At 40.8% G+C, this 24177-nt stretch overlaps 1 protein-coding gene across 1 annotated transcript in view; it reads left to right on the forward strand.

Moving 5' to 3' along the window:
- tsnare1 (T-SNARE Domain Containing 1) overlaps positions 1-24177 on the forward strand; it is a 1003225-nt gene that overhangs the window by 23238 nt on the left and 955810 nt on the right. The gene's annotated exons all lie outside the window — the stretch shown is intronic.

Below are 24177 nucleotides of genomic sequence, written 5' to 3' on the forward strand. Positions count from 1 at the left end.
TAAGTTCCTCCCTGTGGCTCCTATCTATTACCGCCCCATTTTCCCGTATGAGATGCAGGCTGTCCAGCTGCAGCTCCAGTCCTCCTCCTCTCTCAGGAGCTGCAGCTCAATGTACTTCATGTGGATGCAGTTAGGACTCTCCCAGAATTCCCACATCTCACCTTCCATGACATTTAGACCCATTCTTAGTGCACTAGCTATATACTAACAGAAAATAATATTTACTAAATCCCTGATTACTTAGTTACTGAGAACCTCTGCCTGTGCTTTCCCAAGACTGTTCAGGCCTAAACATGTTGAGCCAAACCCTGACCACTCTAACACTGGCCCACTCACACAATGGCTACACCAACGATGGCTCTCTCTTCTCTTTGTTGGCACCGTGCAGATTGCAGCCCACTGCAAAGAGCTAAAAGCACTCAAGCTGTTTTATACCCTCACATCGCATCACCAATTAATGACTTCTTGCACTGGTATCAGCCTGCTGAATACAATTTCAATAGTTACAATGATATTATTTGTTTCAGTTCTTTGGGTTAACAAATGGTTCCTTTGAGGTACACATTAAAAGGACATTGTAATTTATAAGACACCTTTGAAGGTCCAAACAGCTTTTGGAGGAACATAAATATTCTAAAACCTATCGACAGTAGAGAGCCAGACACCCAAAGTTAATGTTGCCAGGGCTGTCTCTGAGTACATAAACATGATAAGTACACAAATCCGTCGGATTGCCTTTACCTGTGACCACGTTTGATAGGCTAACTGACAACATCCATCTGTTCTGCGTGGTGACACTCATGTCACAATGGTGTATGCAGCTTAAACCGTGTCTGGTTTGATGCAAGCTAATTGTTTTAAAGTTTGGCTCTTGCATATGCAGTCTCTTGGTCTGTGGAGCAGCCTGTGCTTTTCAATTTACAGCTTGCAATTTGCAAAAAAAACTGAAGGCTAGTTGCAAGTTTCTGGAATTTACTTACATTTACTACATGAACTGAAGGCTGATTCTTGTTTGAATTGCTATTTGCTATATTTGCCTAACTCCAGAATACTCCCTAACAGAAGCACATAATAAAATAGACTGAAATCAGCACGGTATCCATAATGGTTCCTGCCTGATAAATCTGTAGGATTTCTTTTGAGGAAATAACAAGCAGGATAGAAAAAGGAGAATGAGTGAATGTTGTTTACTTGGATTTTCTGAAGGGTTTTGACAAGATGCTGCACATGGGGCTGCTTAACAAATTAAGAGCTGTAAGAGCAGAAGGAAAGATGCTGCTGTCAGAAAATCCTCATGCAGACAGTGATCTCACTGAGAATGTACAGGTAACTTCTAATTAGCTATTTACCTCATGACTTTGGAGAAAGTTTGATGTCTTGTTCTTGGACGTTGCATGGGTATTTATTTGTGTTTCACTTGCCCTGAGTTTTCTGGCAGAAGTGTTTGGTACCGTGAGCAAACAAAGTGAAGTGAACTGGATTGATTGTGCAGCAATGAGCTCCAACAATTATGTGCACATGATAGGACCAATATATATGTAATAGCCCTTTTTATTTTTTGTAATAGCTTAAAATATTTTGTCAATGTGATTTTTAATCCAAGTTTATACTGGGGATGAGCTAAATTATTGATTCGTGGCAAACAGTAAATTTGCATGGGTGTTTCAGTGTTCATATAAATCAAGGCCTCATTTTCCTTTAAAAGGGTCATTTAAGCTTTTAAGTTTGTGTTTACTAGAATCCTATTTATCCCAGATGTGTTCATTTATCAGAAATGGCCTTTTCATATTACTTCTGTGTATTGTTGAGTTACATTACTGTTAGTTTGCATTCACAGTGCTAGCTAACTCATTTCAAGCCTATGATGAGTGGATTACACCAGCATATACAGACATCTGTCTGACTGGCAGGCGGCAAAGGGTGGGGAACAAACGGGGCCTTTTCTGGTTGGCTGCTGGTGACTAGCGGTGTTCCGCAGTGGCCTGTGTTGGGATTGCTTTTTATGTTCGATGTCAGTGATTTGGATACAGACAGTCAGACATACTTTATTGATCCCGAAGGAAACTGGGTTTTGTTACAGCCGCACCAACCAAGAGTAGTGAAGAAATATAGCAATATAAAACAATAAATAATTAAATAATAAGTTAATCATGCCAGTGGAAATAAGTCCAGGACCAGCCTATTGGCACAGGGTGTCTGACACTCCGAGGGAGGAGTTGTAAAGTTTGATGGCCACAGGTAGGAATGACTTCCTGTGACGCTCAGTGTTACATCTCGGTGGAATGAATCTCTGGCTGAATGTACTCCTGTGCCTAACCAGTACATTATGGAGTGGATGGGAGTTATTGTCCATGATGGCATGCAACTTGGACAGCATCCTCTTTCCAGACATCTTTTCAGGAGTTGATGGCTTTGTGGCCAAGTTTGCAGACGATACAAAGATAGGTGGATGGGCAGAAAGAATAAAGGTATAGACTGTTTTCTGAACGAGGAGAAAGTTCAAAAATCGTGGTACATATGGACTTGAGAGTCCTCATGCAGGATTCCTTAAAGAGTAACTTGCAGGTTGAACTGCTGGTAAGGAAGGCAGATACAATATTAGCATTCATTTCAAGAAGACTAGAATATAAAAGCGAGGATGTAATGCTGAAGCTTTATAAGGCATTAGTTAGACGGCACCTGCAGTATTGTGAACAGTTTTGCACCCCTTATCTAAGAAGAGATGTGCTGTCATTGGAGAGGGTCCAGAGGAGGTTCATGAGAATGATTCTGGGAATGAAAGGGTTAATGTGTGAGGAGTGTTTGGCTCTGGGCCAGAACTCACTGGAGTTTAGAAGAATGAGGTGGTAATTGTAAATGCTTAATTTCTAATTTGTATTGATAAATCTTGTAACTGTATGTCATTTTCTGTAACTAAAATGTGAGATTACTAATCTTTATGTTTCTTTGATCACCTCCGCTGCATCCACCTAAAGTGAACTTCCTGGTGGACAAATATTTTAGATCTGATTTCCATTCCTGTTCCAACATCTTGATACAACATTATTGAGATGTGAAGCTGGCAGTGAGAAGGACGAGTCAGAGAAAAACATTCAAGAATGGCTATGTATAAATATTATAGTGGAAATTTATATTTTGCTCACTACTTATCTTTAAAATTGTACAAAATAAAGAAGAATCAGGGATTTAATGTGCGTTGCATGAAGTCTGGTATTTTTCTTTTGATTAGAATCATAGGGAAGAACAGCACAAAAGCAGACCCTTCAGCCCATCTAGTCCATGCTGAAAACCATTTAAACTGCCTACTCCCAGGATCATAGCCCTCCATATCCTACTATCCATGTACCTATCCAGCAACTCTTTGTCTATTTGCACAGTGAAGCCAGGATGAGTAGCATAGCAGGCATCATTGCAGTGTATTCCCATTCATAACTTTGCAGCATTTTATTTATGTAAATAGAGCCCACAGACATTGTGGGCCACTTGTGTAAGAGTAGGCTTTACCAGTACTTGCAGGGTCTGCTTTCCTGTAAAATTAATGGGGAATAGCCTGTGGAATCTGGTGCAAAGCATTCCCTTCTAAATCCTCTTGGGTAATTCCTCTAAGTGATGTACATTCTGAAATTATTCCACAGATCCTCCATATTCGTTACCCTGTGAGGTCTCTGACCACTGTCTCACTTGCCAGCCCATAGTCCCCATTCTCAGACCTCAAAACAGCCATTTCCACACCTTATCTATCCAATCCAGCCCATTTCTACCCGCACACCTGAGACTTGCCCAATTTGTAAAAAGATATTCCCCTACTGAGTGTCAATGTGGCAACTCCACAAATTCTACGAAGCTGACTCCAGATTTTATCTTGCCATTCAGGTACTGGCCCAACTCCATATGTTCCTTTGCTTTTCCTATGTGCAGGACCTGTATCATTCTGATTTTGTTTTCCAATCATTGTAACTCTTACTCTTCTCTTCCAGTTGCTCCTCCCCAGTTCATACACAGCTCTGAATTTTTAGAAGGAAATAAAAATTGTAAAGACATTCATGCATTTGGTTAATGGAATGCATCTCTGGGAGCCTCATAAAAGGTTGGGGAGCAAGGTCATAGACTGGACAAGACAGAGTTGTTTGGAAAATGTGCTAAGTTAATATGAGGAATTTCTCTCTGTTCTGAAACATTTGGAGGGCATAAATACTGTAAGATATTTTCCAGTGGTTACATTTAAGTAAACAAGCAATATGGACAATAGAAGACAAAAGAAAGGTGTTTTTTTTTTCTTGCAGGTTGAGAGTATTGAATGTTTTATCACAAGTGGCAATTTTAAGAAGGAACTTGATGTTTTTCTCAAAAACAAAAAAAAACTTTTGGGCAGTTTCGGTGAATTGGATACATTCAGATTGCCCAGTAGGATGCTTTGATATCCTTCATGCTGCTTTTTATTCAAAAAACTGGAGTTAGTTTTTTCTGTTACTATTCATTTCCCATCTTGCTAAAATAGAAAATTATGATAGAATACTTTCTCCTTGAAGTTAATTTATCAGTGTTTCAAATGTAAAGTCATCTTCATCCATTTTTCATCTGCTCTGCTCTAAATTATGCTTTGTTAAAAATTTATATTTTTGGTTAAGTGGTTTTGGTCCTCTACCTGGGTTCCTGTAATTAAAATATAAAGTGCACCTTAACTGTGGAATATTGTTCAACAGGGGTGTGTGCTTAGCCCACTGCTCTACTCTCTACATACACATGACTGTGTGGCTAGGCATAGCTCAAATACCATCTATAAATTTGCTGATGATACAACCATTGCTGGTAGAATCTCAGGTGGTGACAAGAGGGCATATAAGAGTGATATATGCCAACTAGTGGAATGGTGTTGCAGGAACAACCTGGCACTCAACGTCAGTAAGACGAAAGAGCTGATTCTGAACTTCAGGAAGGGTAAAATGAAGGAACACATACTGATCTTCATAGAGGGATCAGAAGTGGAGAGAGTGAGCAGCTTCAAGTTCCTGGGTGTCAAGATCTTTCAGGATCTAACTTGGTCCCAACATATCGATGCAGTTATAAAGAAGGCAAGACAGCGGCTATACTTTATTTGGGGTTTGAAGAGATTTGGCATGTCAACAAATACACTCAAAAACTTCTATAGATGTACTGTGGAGAGCATTCTGACAGGCTGCATCGCTGTCTGGTATGGGGTTGGGGACTACTGCACAGGACCAAAAGAAGCTGCAGAAGGTTGTAAATCTAGTCAGCTCTATCTTGGGCACTAGCCTAAAAAGTACCCAGGACATCTTCAGGGAGCGGTGTCTCAGAAAGGCAGTGTCCATTATTAAGGACCTCCAGCACCCAGGTCATGCCCTTTTCTCACTGTTACCATCAGGTAGTAGGTACAGAAGCCTGAAGACACACACTCAGCGACTCAGGAACAGCTTCTTCTCCTTTGCCATCCGATTCCTAGATGGACATTGAGCTCTTGGACACTTCCTCACTTTTTTAATATACATTATTTCTGTTTTTTGCACATTTTAAAAATCCATTCAATATACATACACTGTAATTGATTTGCTTATTTATTTGTTATTATTATTATTTTATTTTTTTTCTCTTCTATATTATGTATTTCATTGAACTGCTGCTGCTAAGTTAACAAATTTCACGTCACATGCTGATGTTAGTAAACCTAATTCTGATTCTGTTGTCTTTGAGAAAATATCTGTGAATAATCCTTGTGCAGTTTGTAAGGATTGTTGACCTCCCAGTGTTTCCAAGTTGTTTGTAAAGTCAGTGTTATTGAAAAGAAAGGGAGCCAAATTCAGCCCTCGAACATAATGACAAACTCCTCAGAACCACTTTTTCCCTATGTCTTGTCGTTGTCAGGTACAATCCTCTTCAATAATGATTTCAAAGGATTCCTTTTTGTTATAGAAATTACCAAGTCCTCAACAGTTGAAGATCAAACTGTTACCACAGTGGAGGCAGGAGCAAGAAACAAACTGGATGATGATATTGGATCTGACTTCCTGTACATTGCTGCAAACAATGCTCAAAAATATTTTGAATATTTGCCACTTTTGGGACAAATCGTCTGAAAATTACTGAGGGTGTCACAGAAGATATATAATTACATGTCTTGAACAGGCATCTTAATGGCCTTGGGGAATAATTGTCATTTGAATTTGTTGCTTATTTCATTGATGTATTGCTGTACATTCCAAATTTAAAGAGTAAATGCAGTTTTTATATAGATACATAGATAATTTATTGATCCCAAAGGAAATTACAGTTTCATGTAGCATTACAAGTTCACAGATTCACAGAAGAGAAGTAGAAAGAATAAAAAATAAGTTACCTCAAACAGGGGGAGGGGTCATTACTTCCCCAGCTTATAGGTTGACTCATTTTAGAGCCTAATGGCCGAGGACAAGAATGATCTTGTATAGTGCTCTTTGGAGCAGTGCAGTTGTCTTAGTCTCATATTAAAGTGCTCCTTTGTTCAACCAAGGTGGCATGCAGAGGGTGAGAAACATTGTCCAGAATTGCCAGGATTTTCTGTAGGGTACTTTGTACTATCACAGCCTCCAGTGTGTCCAGTTTGACTCCTATAACAGAGCCAGGCTTTCTATCATGGCCAGTGGCCAGTGCTATCATGTTTGCTGTTGTGTGCTGGGGCAGCAGGCTGAGGGTAGCAGACACCAACAGAATCAACAAACTCATTCGTAAGGCCAGTGACGTTGTGGGTGTGGAACTGGACTCTCTGACGGTGGTGTCTGAAAAGAGCATGCTGTCCAAGTTGCATGCCATCTTGGACAATGACTCCCATCCACTCCATAACGTACTGGTTAGGCACAGGAGTACATTCACCCAGAGACTCATTCCACCAAGATGTAACACTGAGCGTCATAGGAAGTCATTCCAGCCTGTGGCCATCAAACTTTACAACTCCTCCCTTGGAGTGTCAAACACCCTGAGCCAATAAACTGGTCCTGGACTTATTTCCACTTGGCATGATTAACTTATTTTTATTTAATTATTTATGGATTTATATTGCTATATTTCTTCACTACTTTTGGTTGGTGCGACTGTAACGAAACCCAATTTCCCTCGGCATCAATAAAGTGTGTCTGTCTGTCTGTAATCAGTTTATTGAGCCTGATGGCATTACATGTTTTGCTGCCATTGCCCCAGCACACCATTACATTGAAGATTGTACTGGTGGCAACAAACTGATAGAACATGTAAAGGAGAGGGCTGTATACAACAAAAGATCTCAGTTTTCTCAGAAAGATGAGGTGAGTCTGGCCCTTCTTATATATAGTTTCTGTGTTGGTGCTCCATTCAAGTCTGTCATGCCATGCAAAATTGGGGTATGAATAGTTCAGCTCCCTTTTCATGATGTTAATATGTCACTTTGGTCATTTTTTTAAAGACAAGTCTCACTGTAAATAACTTGACAAAGGAACAAAGCCATTTGAAACGGCCTGAAGATGTTCTGTGTTCTAGCACTATAGTAGCAGTTGCAACTTTATTATATTTTAGTAGTCAGGGTAAATTACCAAGGCAAGGGTACACGTTATATAGCCTTGGATGTTTAAAGTTGTCATTTGGAATTCACCTCAAATTCTAAGCTTACCATATCCATCCTTGATCATTGTTTTGATTGAAATGGATCTTAACCCTTATTAACCTTGAGCTAAGCATCAGAACTTGCATTATTTCAGTCTCTGCAGTATCATTCACCTCTGCCTCAAACCGTCTAATGTTGGGAGTGTCTTACACAACTTTATAGTTAACAGTTCCCTTGTCCTTGTGCTGTTGTTGCAAATTTGTGTAATGAGTAACCCTTTTACCAGTTTTCAACTTGTACACCAGTTCAGAAGAAATCCATGAAGCTTCTGAGCTTTTGCTCACTGTACACCCTGAAATTGGTCTTTCTATATTTTAAGACTGCCACCTTCAGCTATCCAGATGCTTGGCTCCAGTATACATTTTTTTTGAACCTTAGCCACTATCCCTTCCTTCCTTTCTTCCCACCCCAATCTTTGATAACTCTTATGAAAATTGCTTATTAACTACTGAGGTTCACAGAAATGTTTTGAATGGTGAAGACACTATGGAACAACATAACACAAGGTGACACATTATTTCAAAAACTCTGGCAACACAATAATCCATTTAGTCCTATTCCCCTGTTCTTTGCCAACCTCTATGAAATTCTTATCTTCAAATATTTATTCAGTAACTTTTTTTTTTGAAAGGCACATTGGAGTTTGTATCTACCGAACTATTGGGCAGTGCATTCCAAATCTTGATCACTCTTTCCATCAATAGGGTTTTCCTAATCTCTTCTGTGGTTGTTTTATCAATCGCATCTGATTATTGATTTTTCAGCCAGTGGAAATGGATGCTTTAATTTGTTCTGTGTACCTTTCTTGATTTTAATCTCCCTTTGAGCATCTTCGTACTGTGGATGTTAATCTCATGAATGGATATTGGTGAGACTCCATGGCTGAAATACTCTTACCTCTTTACTTAAGATGTGAATATGAGTAATTCAGAGAAGGCTTTCCTAAATAAAAACCCGAACAGCGTTAGTCTGGGTTTGTATCTGCAGGGGTTGGGAAGACTTGATTGAAATGCAAGAACTTGATGAATCTCAATACTGCAGGTGTGGAGAGGAAGTTTTCCTTCGAGAAGAACCAAGAACTAGATGTCACAGTTTCAAAACAAAAGGAATGTCTTCTTGAGACAATTGTCATAGCATTATGATTCTCTGCTTCTACGATCCTTTGAGGAAGAGTGTTCCAGAATGTTTCAATATTTTTAAGACCGGCAGAGAGGTTTTACATGGGAGAAGTGTGAGATAGGAATGTGACGTTGAAGTTACAATCAAATCGCCCTTGATCTTATCAAAGACCTAGTCATTGTCTTCAGTGGAGCGGGTGGGAGGGGGCATGCAATGTACACACCACTCTTTGCATTAATGTTGCTGAGGTTGTGAGGGTCGAGAGCTTCAAGTTCCTTGGTCTGACCATCACCAATACCCTTTTCTGGTCCAACCATGTTGATGAAACAGCCAAGAAAGCTCACCAGTAGTTCCTCTACTTCAGGAAGCTAAAGAAATTTAGCGTGCCCCCTTTGATGCTCATTAAGTTTTATTGATGCACCACCATTCTATCTGGATGCATTATGGCTTGGTATGACAATTGCTCTGCATGTGGCTACAAGAAACTGCAGAGTAGTGGACATGGCTCAGTACATCACAAGAATCAGCCCCTCCATAAACTGTGTATACTTTTCGTTGCCTAATTAAAGCAGACAGCATAATCAAAGACCCCCCCACCCACCCCTGTCATTCTCACTCCCCCCCCCCCATGTTCCATTGGGGCAGGAGATACAAAAGCCTGAAATTATGTACCACCAGGCTCAAAGATTGCTTCTGTTCCACTGTCATATTACTATCAAATAGCTCTCTATTATAATAAAGTGGACTCAATCTACCACATTATAAGCTGCGCCTTATTATGTACCTGCACTGCACATTTTTTGTAACAATTTATTCTGCACTCTGTTACGCTTTTACCTTCTACTTCAAAGCACTGTTGTCATGAATTGGTCTGTATAAATAGCATGCAGGACAAGTTTATCACTTTACCGTGGTGCATGTGGCAGTAATAACTCAAATTACTATCTTTACTGGTGCACTAGGCTTCAGCTCCTCATTCATATGTTCAGTTGTCTATCTGTTAAATTGCAGTTCCTCTTTGCCTCTGGAAACCAGTGATAATTTCCTTCCTATATGACTTAAAGGTATGGATTACAAACAACAAGTATCCTAAAGCACTGGAGAGTTGCTGTCATCCTGCAGATTCATTGGCAGGATAAGTAAATTAATATTGGTGTCTTTGATCAAGTCAGCATCCACAACACTGAAGTGAAAGAGTTCATATTCTAATTAATAAATGAGGCTTCCAGAGCAGATGATCTTTGTTTGGTTCAGTGGAATTTCAGTCTCTCATTTGCTGCTGTGTCAGGGAAGAAGAAAAATGCTATAAATTTCTCAGGGATACCTTGATTTTGATTTTCAAAGAAGGAGATGAACCCCGTGTAGAATACCTGACTAGAAAAGCTTCTGTTCTGCACTTGTATTAAAGTGGTGTATAAAGGCTTGGTTGGGGGTGTAGCTGACAGTTAAGAGGAAATTGACCTCAGAAGGATTTCGTCGGGCTGACAGAATAAGCAGACACATATTAATTCCAAAGGGAAAACACGAGGGGATCAGTTTTGTTCAGAAATAAGCAATGAAGCAAGTCAGTGCAATTTTAAGGGCTGTACGACAAAAGCAGGTAACTGTCATTTTATAAATAAATCTTCGAAGTTGGTGGGGAGGTAAAGAAAATAGACAAAAACAATTGCTTAATCTTTATGAATAGACACACAATATAAAAAGTTATGCAATTTGTGTGTTCATTTTACACTCCACAGATGATTCAGCAGATGTTAATTAGAATGGTTTCAAAAAATGAGTACTAACAGGATGGAATGGAGAAGCTGAAATGCTTCTCCTTAGAATGGAAAAATTAGGACAATGTTTAAGTTATGAGAGATATTATGGAGTAATAAATCAGAGACTCAGATTCTTCATGATATAGGTCTGTGTGTCTCTTCACTCTTTCTCTTTGGCACTTCTTGCATTTTATCAATACATGTTCAAGTGCTTCTGGTTGATTACAGTATTCACACAACCCTGTGACCAATTCTTAAACAACTGATAATCACTTCTATCTTTCTAGGTCCACTTAATATTCTTTTGTACTTGACTTGCCTTTGCATTTTGTACAGTTGTCTCCCTGTTTCACTCTCATCCCAGTGCTTCTGCTATGTCTCCTCAATACATGTTTTTTGTAATGCTTTTGACTTCACTAAAGCTCATGCTGGAGTGGAGCTCATCCACCAGACTAATGAGAAACTGTTCAATTTGTGGCACCTGCTGTCTAGCACCACTATCATTCCACCAACAACTGCTTCAGAATGGAAATGATCTGTGTGTTTGCACACATTTAGAGGCTGAGCGTTAAATCATTATTGACTCATTTATTGTAGTATATGAGAGGTTGACACCTGCAAAAGTCCTCAACCAGCCTACCCCTTTTGTACAGTGATTCCTTCCAACTGTAAAGGTTCATGGCAAAATCTTAAAAAATAAGATCACTTCCCATATTTTGGGAGCCACATCTGAATGAGAGCAGATAGTTGTTGAGGAATTTCACCATCACCTTTTGGCCCACTGAATTAGCACTGACCCATTTAGATTGATCATATGCTGATCTATTTTTTTAATATTCTCCTCACATTCTCAAAATCCTTCCAGATTCTGAAGTTTGCAGATGACACAACTGTCATTGGCCTGATCCGAGACGGTGATGAGTCTGCATGTAGATGGGAGGTAGAACGGCTGGCCCTCTGGTGTGTTCAACAATCTGGAGCTAAATACGCTCAAGACTGGAGATGACAGTGGACTTCAGGAGGAGCCCCCCAATACTCCCCCCACTCACTATACTCAACAGTGTTGTGTCTGCTGTGGAGACTTTCAGATTTCTAGGTGTCACAATCTCCTCGGACCTGAAGTGGACACTCTTTATCAAAAAGTCTCAGCAGAGTTTGTATTTCCTACGTCAAATCAGGAAGTACAACCTGCCTCAGGAGCTGCAGATTCAGTTCTATTCAGGAATAATCCAGTCTATTCTCTGTTTGTCCATCTCTGTCTGGTTTGGATCAGCTACCAAATAAGACAGGGATAGACTCCAAAGAACCATCAGGGATGCGGAAAGGATTATTGGTATGAAGCTGCCCTTGATCCAGCACTTATATGCATCTAGAGTCAGGAAGCGAGCAAGCAGCATTATTGTAGACCCATCACACCCTGGACATCACTTGTTCCAACTCCTTCCTTCTGGTAGGCGCTTTAGATCACTGTATGCCAGGACAAACGTACAAGAGCCGTTTCTTTCCGTATGCCATCAGTCTTAATGACACTTGAATTCTAGTCTATTATAAGTCAGGTCCACCTGTACATTCAATGAGGTGGACCTCATTGTATATAGTTTATGATTATTTGTACTATTGTTTTTGTTTGCTTTTAATTCTGTACAGAGAGAGCTCAGGGAAACCGGCATCAAATTCCCTGTTTGTGTCCTCATACTTGGTGATAATAAAGGATTCTGATTCTGATTCTGATTCTACCACATATCTACACACTAGGGCAATTTACTGTGTTCAGTTAACTTGCCATCCCACATCTTTAGGATATGGAAGGAAAACGGTGCATCCAGAGGAAATCCGTATGGCTGCAGGGAGAATGTGCAAATTGCACACAGACATCTTACAGGTTGTCATCCTAACATCTTGTCATCTTACAGCCTTCCTCAGTCCACCAATCATCCTTTCTTGCTACTCCCCTTCCCTACTCTCTGCTGGCCATCTCATGTCTCTACTCTCAGTCCTGGTGCAGATTGGCAATTTCTTTACTCCCACTAATGCTGCTTGAACCATTGATTTCCTCTCTCGTCTCCAGTGTCCCTACAGCACATTAACCCCATGAGACAAAAAAAAATACAGCAAGTACTGGAATCTGGAATCTGAGGTTAGGATTGAATCTGGGTCTCTGGGTTTTCGTGTGTGTGTCAGAGGATGAAGACCTCATCCTGATAATACACCAAACAGTAATAACCATTACCTTCCCACGTGCTACTGAAACTTCAGTTACCTGCAACAGGTACACAAGGCCGCCACCAAGTCCGTGATACTCCCCAAATAAACTTTGTCAACTCTTCTCCTGCTCTAATACTCTCATTATTACCAATGCTTGGTCACACCTATTAAGCAGGCCATTTTGTATGCCTGAACCAGATACCCAAAGTCTACTGTACTCTCCATTCTGTCAGGTGAGTAGGTGAAAGTTTCAAAGAAATGCTCAAAATTTCTGCTGAGAAAATACAACATTCTCACAATGAGAGATCAGTGAAAGGGTTGTGCTGACAATCTTGTTAATGATTTGACATGAATGCCTACTGTAAATGATGGAATGAACACAATGCCTCCCAAAATGGCCAGCCACCTGCCTTGTCAGCCACCACTTGTGAAAGCATTTCCTTTTGCTTCAGAACCTGTTAAATTGAAGTAGAAGCAAGAACTTTTGGATCCTTGAGGGAGTGCCAGAGTCAGAGGAGCTCTTCAAATGGGACATCATAGAAGTTCTTCCAATGGGATATACTGAATAGCGTCCTTGCGTAGCCACTTGGAGGTAATTGCATTTGGGGAGCACCTTGGCGGTGCTAGTGGCTGACATCAAACATTCCTACATAGGACTTATAGAATGGAAATTATGCAGTCAAGAGAGCTGTTTGTGCTCATCAAATTATCATGGGGTTATACCCAAAGCTCTGGAGCAATGCAGCAGGTCAGGCAGTATCTATGGAGGAAATGGACTGTTAATATTTTGGGTTGAGACCCTTTATCTGGATTTCAGATTCCAGTACTTGCTGTATTTTTTTTTTGTCTCATGGGGTTAATGTGTTGTAGGGACACTGGAGATGAGAGAGGAAATCAAAGGTTCAAGCAGCATTAGTGGGAGTAAAGAAATTGCCAACCTGAACCAGGACTGAGAGTAGAGACACGAGATGGCCAGCAGAGAGTAGGGAAGGGGAGTAGCAAGAAAGGATGATTGGTGGACTGAGGAAGGCTGTAAGATGACAAGCAAATAGTGTCAGGTCGGGGAGATGAGGTGGGGTGAAGCAGGAAGACTGTGTGTGACAGGTGAGTGTTCGATGGAGGCAGACAGAGAAAAAGAAAAAAAATAATGGTGCAAAGTGAGAGGATAGTAATGTTAAAATGGGAAGAATCTAATGTTAGATTCTGAAATGTAAAGGAAGTGAGATGAGAATCCATTGGATTAGAAGGGAGAGGCGAATGACAGTCGGAACTGACGGAAGTGGAGGCTCATAAGGGGAAAAGTAAGAGCCAGGGGAGCCCTGACTCTCTTCTGTTTGGGAGGAGGTGGAGTGGAAGTACGAGAAGCAGAGGAGATGTGAAATAAGGCTTCCTCAATCACAGAAGAAGGAAATTCGAACACCCTGATAAAGGTAGACATTTCAGATGTCCTGGAGCAGAAATAGCAGGGATGGAGAAACTGGCCGAAAGAAGTGGCTTTCTTATAAGAGATGAGTGGGAAGAGGTGTGGTCAGAGTAGGTGTTGGAGTGGATAAGTTTAGTATAAATATCATTTGGCAGTTTGACTCCTGAGATGGAGTCAGAGAGATCTAGAAATGGGGAAAAAAGTGTCAGAACTGGGCCATGAAATTGGGGGACCTCATAGAAACATTTCGAATGTTGAAAGGCATGGACAGAGCGGATGTGGCAAAGTTGTTTCCCATGGTGGGGGAGTCCAGTACGAGAGGATATGATTTGAGGATTGCAGGGTGCCCATTCAGAACAGAGGTGCAAAAAAATTTCTTTAGCCAGAGGGTGGTGAATCTATGGAATTTGTTGCCACGGGCGGCAGTAGAGGCCAAGTCATTGGGTGTATTTAAGGCAGAGATTGACAGGTATTTGAGTAGTCAGGGCATCAAAGGTTATGGTGAGAAGGTGGGGGAATGGGACTAAAGAGGAGATTGGATCAGCTCATGATGAAATGGCGGAGCAGACTTGATGGGCCAAATGGCTGACTTCTGCTCCTTTGTCTTATGGTCTTATGTAAATTTGAGAGCAGAATGGAAGTTGATGGTGAAAGTGATAAAATTGAGTTCTGCATGGGCACAGGAAGTAGTACTGATGCAGTCATCGGTGGTACTGGAAAAGGTTTGGAACAGGAACTGTTCCATGTAGATGACAGAAGGACAGCATAACCCATGAGGCTGCGAATGGTTACACATTATGGCTTGTATTTTTAAAAAAGAGAGGGGAGTCAAAAGAGAACTTGTTTAAGGAAAGAACATGACCATGAGAATGTTGGTTGGGTGGAGCTGGTTGTATCTTTCTTGTAGAAAGAAGCAGAGGGTTTTTTGCCCTTCCTGATGGGCAATGGAGGTATAGAAAGACTCCATTGCAAAGATGAGACAATGAAGGCTGGAGAATTGGAAGTCATCCAAATGGTGGAGTGCTGGTAAGGTGTCCCAGATGTTGGTGGGAATGGGACTGGACAAGTGGAGACAATGGAGTTGAGGTATGAAGAATTAATTTTGGTAGAGCAAGAGCAGGCAGAAACAATGGGTGTAGAAAGACAGTTTTTGGATCTTGGATTTGAAATCAAAGCAGGAGATGTGGGGTTGAGGCACTATCAGGTTAAGGTTGTGGAGGGGAGATCTGATGTAATGAAATCTGTGACTCTGTGTGAGATGATGGCCTGGTGTTTGTCAGTGGGGTCTTTGTCTAGAGCTGCTAAGAAGTCTCTGGGAACTGACATCTGGCCTCAAGGTCGCGACCAGTCGGCCAGACTGCAGTGGAAGTGCCTTTTTCTGTAGGCTTGATGACTGTGTTGCAACTGGTGCAAAATGAACAGAGGGCTTCGAGTTTGGAGAGGTGAGGTTGGAGTTGGCTGGAGGAGTGGAGAAATCCAGGTGATTTATGTCACAGTGGTAGTTGGAGGTGAAAAGTTCAAGAGAGGGTAAATGCCCTGCAGAGGGAGCCCAAAAGAAAAGGAGGTGTTGGGTTTTGATAAGGGATTGGTCATGGGGTGGGGGGCTGTGAGTTGAAGTCTCCTTGCCTAGGAAATGGGTGGAAGCAATGGAAGAAGAGCTTCTCGTCATGATGGGTCTCGATCTCATTGAGGTGTGGACGCAGTGATGCAAATGTCTTTGCTGAGGTTTAACCACTCAACATCAGTCACAAGTATGGTAAGACCCAGCATTGGTTGGAAACAGGGAAAAGGTTTGTCAGGAGAGGCGTTGAGGGTAATAGGAGGGGAGATGGGTGAAATGAAAGGAAGGGTGATTCAAAAGGATAACTTGCAAGGCAACTTTAAATGTGATTGGCTCACTGTAGTGAGGGGATTGAGGCCAGTATCTCTATTTAAGGGTTTAAAAGATTAGCTTTATTTGTCACATATACTGTATAGCAAAACACAGTGAAATGCATCTTTTTGTATCAGTGACCAGCAGTCTGAGGATTGTGCTGTGGGCAGCCTGCAATTCATGAACCCTAACCTTAACCATATAGAACCATGGAAAACTTACAGCTCAATACAGGCCCTTCGGCCCACAATGCTGTGCCGAACATGTACTTACTTTAGAAATTACCTAGGGTTACCCATAGCCCTCTATTTTTCTAAGCTCCATGTACCCATTCAGCAATCTCTTAAAAGACCCGATCGTATCCGCCTCCAGCACTGTTGCCGGCAATGCATTCCACGCACTCACCAGTCTGTGGAGAACAAGAACCTTACTCCTGACATCTCCTCTGTACCTACTTCCAAGCACCTTAAAACTGTGCCCTCTTATCTTAGCCATTTCAGCCCTTTGAAAAGCCTCTGACTATCCACAGGATTGATGCATCAGAGAGACAATGTATGTCTTTGGAATGTGGGAGGAAGCTGAAGTATCCAGAGGAAATCCATGTAGTCACTGAGAGAATGAACAAACTCCTTACTGATAGCGGTGGCAATTGAAGCCAGATCAGTGATCACTGGTGCTATGTGATTGCGTTAATTTTGAAGTTTGTGTAGATTTGGCATGTCACCAAAAACTGACAAACCGCTATAGATGCACTGTAGAGTATCCTTGTTAGTTGCATCGCAGCCTGGTATGAAAACACCCATGCCCATGAACGGAAAAGACTACAGAAAGTGTGGATGCAGCCCAATGTATCACAGCCCGAGGCCTCCCCACCATTGAGCACATTTAAAAGGACCGCTGCCGCAAGAAAGCAGCGTCCATTATCAAACACCATCACCATCCAGGCAATGCTCTCTTTGCCCTACCACCATTGGGAAAGAGATACAGAAGCCTTGAACCCCTCAACAACAGGTTCAGAAACATTTTTTTTACCCTACGACAATCAGGCTCCTGCACCAGCGTGGACAACTTTCCCCTCAACTGTGAAATGATTCTTTCAGCTACAGACGTGTTTTCGGGGACTCTTTACAACTCACATTCTCAGTTTTTTTTTGTTTGCACTGTTTGTCTTTTGTACCTTGGTTGTTTTCAGTCTGTATGTCTTTTATGGTTTTTCATTAATTCTGTTGTATTTTATTTTTACTGTAAAAGCCTGTATGAAAATGAATTCCAAGGTAGTGAATGGTAACATATGCAAACTTTAAATTTACTTTGAACTTTGAGCTGAAATTTTCCAAACCTAAATGGCAATCCCTTATCCAAAGCCAGTGCTGCTCTGATTTCAGACTCTCAAGGTAAGGAATTTGCTGGGCTCCATTATCATTTATCTTTTAATGATAACCCACTCATGAAGATCAATCTAGTGAATATTCATTCATCATTTGAAAGGTTAGTATAGTATTCCCTGGGGAAGAGTACAGAATGCTGCATTGAGTACCTAAAAGGCATAGCCTTATATAATTGCACCAAGGCTTTTCCACTTCCATGTTCCAACATTGAACACCAGCAGATGACTTACAACATTAATTCTTTGAATAATCTCAGGAATGAAAGGGTTAACATTTGATGGCTCCGGGCCTGTACACAACTGGAATTTAGAAGTATCAAGAGAGGATCTCAGTGTAAACCATTGAATATTGAAAGGCCTAGATAGTGAATGTGGAGAGGACTTTTCCTATACTGGGAGAGTCTAGAGAGACTAGAGTGCACAGCCTCAGAATTGATGAACATGAGGAACAGAGATGAGGAAAAATTTTTTAACCAGAGGGTGGTATATCTGTGGAATTCATTGCCACAAACAGCAGTAGATTGGGTATATTTAAGATGGAGTTTCTTAATCAGGGCATGAAAGGTTATGGGGATAAAGTAGGAGAATGGGGTTGAGAGTGATGATGCATCAGCCATGATGGAATGGCAGAGCAGACTCAATGGGCCAAGTGGCCTAAATCTGCTCCTATGTTTTAGGTTCTTGAGGTCTAATAGAAGGGATAAAGGTAAAACCAGTTTGAGCAGAAAAATGATAAAACCTGAATCATTGAGATACGTAACAGTCAGTACTGACGGGACTTGTAATCGAAGAGGAAAGAAGCAGCCAGTTTTACACATAGGCGTTTCTGGAGAGTGACATGAACCCATGATTTTTGTCAGTCAGAGTAAACAAAATGCTTGATAAATTTAGTTTACTTGAGACCCTTAAACAGGTTCAGTACAGCAAGAAGTCTGACTGACAGCTGTCCCAGACTCAACCTTGTGTACAATTGTTGATGCTAGTTTTTGGCCACCACTTCAGAATTTTGGGGCTCCTCACACTCTATCTAAGCTAATCGGATATAAGGGAACAGGGAATTGATTGCTTCCTGACAGTATTCCCAAATATGTTTTTCACTAGTAATCATCTCTTATCGTCATAGTAACAACGTGCTCTTCTGTCTGCTGCTGAAGCCTTGTTCATCATGGCAGATACTTTGGTTTGGACTCATTGTTTCTAATCTTTTTACCACCAGATACCTGTTGTGTTGTTTAGAATTTATTAGTTGAGACCTTGGGTGCCATCAAAGCCAGGTAATTCCTGAATGAAAATGAGAATCGGAGAAAGTTGCTTTCTCAGGTCAAGTTTCTCACTTTTTAATTACCACAGATACTGGAAAGCCTTTCCAATTATCAACATCTTTAAGCGTTGTCTGAGAACTTCACATATCATTAACCATATGTCTTTGTTCAAAATTTGTATGCTTGCTTATTTATTGATTGAGATATAGTGCAGAATAGGTCCTCCTGTGCTGCCCAGCAACCCCCGATTTAACCCTAGAATAATCTATGGGACAACTTACAATGATCAATTCACCTACCAACTGGTAGGTCTTTGGACTGTGGGAAGAAACCCAAATGGTCATGGGAGAATGTACAAACTCCTTCCGGGCAGTGGTAAGAATTGAACCTGTGTTGCTGTTACTGTAAAGTATTGTGCTAACCACTACACTACTGTGCCACCTGGGTTTAATTGTCATTCAACAATACACATGAATACCTCCAAATGAAACAGTGTTCCTCTGCAAAACACAGAAAAGTCAAACACAGCACACAGTTCACATTATCATGATAATAGAAAAACATATTGACAAAACCGCTAAAAGAAATATAGCCCAAGTCCCTTGAGTGTCATGGCTTGTTGACTGATGGTGCATGGATATTGCCCTGGAGCCATGTTTCTGCAAGAAGAGCTCACAGTAGTTTCTCATATCACATATCCAGCTTCTGTTCCCTGGGGCGAACACTGGAGGGCAGTACCAATGGGAGGGGTCAGCCTCTGACCCAGTGCACAATCCAGTGCCGGTGTCTCCTTCCTTGGTGGCCCCAGTGAGTGAAGCTAGGTCCACACCACAACCGAGGTCACGCAGCTCCTTTACCGTCAGTCTCCCCTATGAATTAGTGAATCAGACTTGCAGTATTCTATATTACTAATGTCCAACAGGGTCTTGCAATTGCAACAAAAATGTCCAAGGCAATCACTCACACTGTCCGTTGGATCACAGACGGCCCTTGTGCACCGCCACTGATCATGCCTTCTTCCCTGGATGGCTGAAGCAGGCTGCAATGTGGAGCACAGGAAGTTCAGCTCTGCTGCTATCGGGCAACTTGCTAGTGGGGTAGGATGTTCCTGATGACCAGCAGTGAATTGTGATTCTATAAAAAGACATAAGGCACAAACAACTGCAGCACTGGTGGAGCCCAGAGAGGCTGTGTGTCCGAATGCACCACCATTTTACTGAAAGTTTTAAAAACTGAAAGTGCCTTCTGTCTTCTGGAATGGTTCTCTTAACCCTTTGTAAGATTTTTTTTGGGCTGTTCTCTCACAATAACAGGTGCTAAAGGCAAAATTGCGCTCTTTTCCCATCATGAATCTGTTTCTCTTGCAGTTGCAGTCACAACCTTATAGAAGTTTGTTTATTCCACAAAACAACAGATGGGCTAAGGTAAGGTCAGAGGTGGATAGAATTGGAAGAAAATCTCTGTCTTTGTGATGGAAGCAATACATAGTCAAAAACTCAGTTGTGGCTGGGTTTGAGTTTGCAAAGAGACATAAGGAGTCAGTAGCTGTAGGAGATATACTGTAGGAGTCAGTAGTTTCCTTTAAAATAATCCTTGCCCCTGCTTTTTCCAATATCCCTTTGTTTATTAAAATTTTATCAAGGGTTGTTCTTCCTAGAGTAGATAAAGTGGAGAAGAAATATTAACACTATCAAGAGCTTAGACAATGTAAAGAAATGGGTTATTGGTCAGTAATGGAACACACAAAAAAAGTACTGGAGGAACTCAGCAGGCCAAGCAGCATCTATGGCAAAGAGTAAACAGTCAAAGTTTCTGGCCACGATCCTTCATCAGAACTTGTAGCTGGAGTTACCCCAGCATTTTGTGTGTTGCTTGGGTTTTCAGCAACTTCAGATTTTCTCTTGTTTGATACCAGTTATGGAGGTGGGCTGGGAAGGGTGAGAAACTGTTTTGTGATGGCCATTTCCAAAAATAGATCAAGCCCCATAAAGGAAGCTTGGGTAGCTTAGAATGTAAATGAGGTAATGTTGAAACTTTTGCAGTGTGAAGTCTTTAAACACACTTGTGTTGGTGGGGAAAAGAGGTGGTGGGTGGAATGAAATTGCATCTTGTTTTTCCTATCATTCCTGCATCAAACTTGAGAGCACCTGAGAGACTGAATATATCAAAAACACCTACAATATTTGTGCTTGCCTCAACTGATTGAGGATGATTTTCTGTATTAAAAATTATTTAGTATATCATAGAGATATGATGTTGCTTGAATAGAAGCAAATTTAATCTGTACATTTGGTTGTGCACCTCAGATAATGATAATTATTTTGTGTTTTTTTTAGACAAGTTAAGGATGCAAGTTCTATCTTTTTGTTAACACAGGTATCAGTTCTGTATTTACTTCTGATAATTTATGCAGTGTGCTCTCTAGTTATTTACCACTGTTGATGTCTGATAAATCCTTTTATTATGGTAGTTTAGTTTTAAAATTGACCACTGTTTAAGATCTGTGATACTGTTTTTAATACTGATCTCTCAAAACTAACTTACATTTTTACCTGATTATCTGTTTTCTGTGATTTGGGTGTCACTGTGATATTTAACTTTCAAGCACAACTCAGACTGTGATCTTGACTCCCTCATAAGGAGACCACAGTCATTGTAGATAAATGATAACATTTCTTCCCCTGGACATTCAATGCAGGAGTGCTTAGACTATTGCTCTGCTCATTCTACACTCGTGACTTTGTGGCTTGGTACAGCTCAAATGCCATCTATAAGTTTGCCGGTGACACCACTGTTGACCAATTCTCATACAGTGACCAAGTGGTGTATAACAGCAGAATAGATTGGTTTATTGAGTGGTATTTCAATATGAACCTTGCACTCCATGTCACCAAGAACAAATAATTGATTGTGGATTTCCAGAAGACACCAATCATCATTGAGGGGTCAATGGTGGAAGTAGGAGCGGTTTCAAATTCTTGGGCATCAACATCTCAGAGGATCTACAATGAAGCCCAATATATTGCTGCAATCACAACAAAGGCACACCAATGACTTCATTAGGAGATTGAGGAGATTTTGATATGATATCAAGGACTCTAGGAAATTTCTACAGATGTATCTTGGAGAGCATTCTGACTGGTTGCATTGCCATTTGGTATGGAGACACCAGCGCACAAGATTGTAAGAAGCTTCAGAGGGTTGTCGTTTCCTTAGCTCTATCACTGCAGAAACTTTCTCATCATTGAGAAGGCAACAACCATCATCTGGGACACAACCTCTTCTCATTACTACCAGCAGGGAGGAGATGCAGGAGCCTGGGGACCTGTGCAGAATTATTAGGAGCAAGCTTTTCTTCTCTGCCATCAGATTTCTGAATGGCCCATAAAGTCATGCAAACTACCTTGCTTATTCCTCCTTCGTACTATTTATTTTAACTTGTAGTTTATGATGTATGCATTGTACTGCCAGAAAATGCAAATTTTATGTCATCAGTATGTCAGTGACAATAAACTTAATTCTGAATTCTCCTCTACCCATGTGAGCAGCAGGAAGCTGTTAAGGTATGGGGAGCACTACTGTGGTGTTTGTTTCATCCTCAGTTATATTTGCATACTTTCAGGGGTTCTAAATAGTAAACAGTTGTAGAAAGCTTGGTTCCTTTTCTCTGGTTCTTTAGGCTTGACCTTTAAATCTATGCTCTTTAGTGAGCAACAACCCATTTCTTTACATTGTCTAAGCTCTTGATAGTGTTAATATTTCTTCTCCACTTTATCCACTCTAGGAAGAACAACCTCCAGCTGTACTCATAGCTGAAACTCCTCAACCCTGAGCACATTTCAGTGGATCTCCTATATATTCTTTACCACACAATTGTAAGTGTTTTACCCAAATTGAACACAGAATGGTCAGTAGCTGTACGTTGCTGTGGAAGGCCTGAAGCCATGAAAGCAAATGTAGAAAGATCTGCTTCAAAATCCACTGAGAAGTTGGATAGAACCATTAGTTTAACAGATTTGGCTGTCAAACAACATGATCTCCATCAGTGTAGTGTGCTCTCAGTATTCTGTAGAGATTATCAGACTAGTTCATACAGTTCATATGAACCAAATCCTCTGATTGACTGACTCATTTTCCCAGAGGCAAGAGTGATAGCAGCTAAGCATGACCTGCCTCACTGGTAGAGAACAAGACTGAAGGCTACAAGTCAAATGTTGTATTAATAAACGTAGCCAAATACTCTTTGACAGTGAAGTAATTATTCAAACTGCATGCCAGAAATTGATATTTGTAAGCCCTACCACTTCAGTCTTATGCAGAGATTGAATAGGAACAGGGTTCCTATTTTCACATTCTTGTGCCCTTTCATTCATTCGTATTGTGAATTTCCTTTAAAATAATCCTTGCCCCTGCTTTTTCCAATATCCCTTTGTTTATTAAAAATTCATCAATCCCTGATTTAAAGTAAATAGTGCTGGAAAGAATTAATGATTGAAATACTGGGAGAGCAGCAGGTACCGGTGTTCTCTTTTTGAGAAAGGAAATGGGATACTGCAGTAAGTTCAAGTGCAACATTTTCTATTTGTCTCTTGTATTATTTTTCAGTTTGAATTTTCCACTCATCTCTGTTGCTGCACTCCATCTTTGTTACTGTACAAACAGGCAAATTATAAAGAAGTGAAGGAGGCTAGAAGTGAATTTAGGGGTGGTTGAAGTATATAGAGTTATAAGAGCCATACATAATGTATAATCACTGCCAGAGTAGGCAGTGGAATTGGATGTGGTCAAGACATTTAAGAGAAACTTAGACAGGCACTTGAATAGACAAACTACAGAAAGTTACAGACCTAGTGCCGACAAATGGTTCCTGTAGATGGGAAAAAATTGGTGAGGCATGGTGGGCTGAAGAACTCATTACCTGTACTGTACAACTTGATGAGTAGAATCTTTAATAAAAAGCTATTTAAAAGCTTTGACAGTTCTTAATGCAAAAGCAAAATAGAAAATGCATATATTGGGAATCTGAAGCAAAAACAAAATATTGGTAATGCTCAGCAGTTTGGGCTGTATCTGTAGAGAAAGAAGCATCGATTCTCTATCAAAGTCACTTGATCTGATAAGGTAGAGGGGCACTCTGCATCCATTGGAAGGAATGCATTGGACTGAGCTCTGCTCCTGTTGCGAGTGCCTTTCATTTTCTCCATAAGCAAGCTATGCAGTGTTGAAAAGTTGAGATAAGATGAAAGACAAGTAGAAATGATAACATCCCTATTGAAGTACTAAACTTGATGGAGAAGATCTTCAATCACAAGTTCACAATTTTGCCTTTTGGATCTAGGATTACAGAGAGTCTTGCTGTTGCCCACTACAGAGAATATCATCATCAAAATTATCCACAAATGCTGTTCTTTTCCATTGATGCTGCCTGACCTGCTGAATTCCTCCAGCATTTTGTGTATGTTGTTTTGGATTTCCAACATCTGCAGAACGTCGTGTGATCAGGATATTCCTCCTCTGTCCC

Source organism: Hypanus sabinus, chromosome 1 (genome assembly GCF_030144855.1).
Source record: "Hypanus sabinus isolate sHypSab1 chromosome 1, sHypSab1.hap1, whole genome shotgun sequence".
Classification (NCBI taxonomy): Eukaryota; Metazoa; Chordata; class Chondrichthyes; order Myliobatiformes; family Dasyatidae; genus Hypanus; species Hypanus sabinus.